At 43.3% G+C, this 1473-nt stretch overlaps 1 pseudogene; it reads left to right on the top strand.

Moving 5' to 3' along the window:
* Nucleotides 1–205: 205 nt before the first annotated feature.
* Nucleotides 206–1200, top strand: LOC129627835 (olfactory receptor 52R1-like; annotated as a pseudogene).
* Nucleotides 1201–1473: the final 273 nt, after the last annotated feature.

Below are 1473 nucleotides of genomic sequence, written 5' to 3' on the forward strand. Positions count from 1 at the left end.
ATTATTATTAATGTAGCTTGTATATTCTGACCTCCTTTGCATGGACATAAATATGAATAAATAATAATGAGTGGCATTATTTTATATTGTAAGTTTTTATTTATTAAGATAGCTGAAATTATTCTGGTTTAACATTAACTTCAGCTGCTCTATTGTTCAATTATTCCATCCAAAATATTATAAATAATAATCACGACTGCTTTTAATGTTATCCCCTGAAGAGAGTAGATTACCTTCCCAGTGGAGAAACATTCACCATCCACTGAGGTTGATTTCAGGGAATAGCTCTTCTCATCCTGTGCCCTTCATCCTGCTTGGGATCCCAGGATTGGAGAATTCTCAGTTTTCAGTTGCCTTTCCATTCTGTGCCATGTATGTTGTGGCTCTAGTTGGCAATATCACTCTCCTTCATGTAATCCGAACTGATCCCACCTTGCATGAGCCCATGTACCTCTTTCTGGCCACTCTGGCTATCACTGACCTGGTCCTCATTTCCACACAACCTAAAATGCTGGCCATATTCTGGTTTCACGATCATGAGATTGAATACCATGCCTGCCTCAACCAGTTATTCTTCATCCATGCCTTTTCTTCGGTGGAGTCCGGACTGCTCATGGCTATGGCCCTGGACGGTTACGTGGCTACCTGCTTCCCACTGCATCACTCTAGTATCCTGACCCTCTCTGTTGTGGGTAAACTGGGGGCAGGTGTGATGATGAGAAGGCTTCTGTGAGTGAGTCCCTTCTGTTTCATGGTGTCCAGGATGTGCTTCTGCCCCATTCGGATCATCCCCCAGTCATACTGTGAGCACATGGCTGTGCTGAAGCTGGTGTGTGCTGACACTAGAGTTAATCATGCGTGTGGGCCCTTTGCAGCCTTCTCTGTGGTTGGCTTTGATGTATTGTCATCAGTGTATCCTATGTGATGATTTGGAGAACTGTGCTGTGGTTACCTTCAGGTGAAGCCCAGTTCAAAGCTTTTGGCACATGTGCCTCCCAAGTCATCTTGGCTTTTTATGTCCCTGCTCTCTTTACTTTCCTCACCCACTGCTTGGGATATCATGTGCCCCGAGTAGTACATGTAATGTTTGCTATTCTCTATCTCCTGGTACCTCCCATGCTCAACCCCATCATCTACGGAGATAGAACCAAACAGATCAGGGACAGGGTTGTTCAAGGATGTTGTAGAAAAGACCCTTGAACCAAAGCTTAGGGATATAACCATCCCAGTCACTCCACTGATCTGGGGACATAAATATAGAAGGCTTAACACGATATTGTATATTGTCAGAAGATCATCTCTATGAACAACTGACTCAGAAAATAGCCATCCTCCTGAAGCAACAGGGGCAATTTTCAGGATACCCTGAATATGATTCTCTGAAAGAGGTTATTGATAATGAACAGAGGGTTGACCTATGCTCATCATCAGAAAAGAGTAAAAGACATGCTCACGTATCAAATTTGTGAAGAT

Source organism: Bubalus kerabau, chromosome 15 (genome assembly GCF_029407905.1).
Source record: "Bubalus kerabau isolate K-KA32 ecotype Philippines breed swamp buffalo chromosome 15, PCC_UOA_SB_1v2, whole genome shotgun sequence".
NCBI lineage: Eukaryota > Metazoa > Chordata > Mammalia > Artiodactyla > Bovidae > Bubalus > Bubalus kerabau.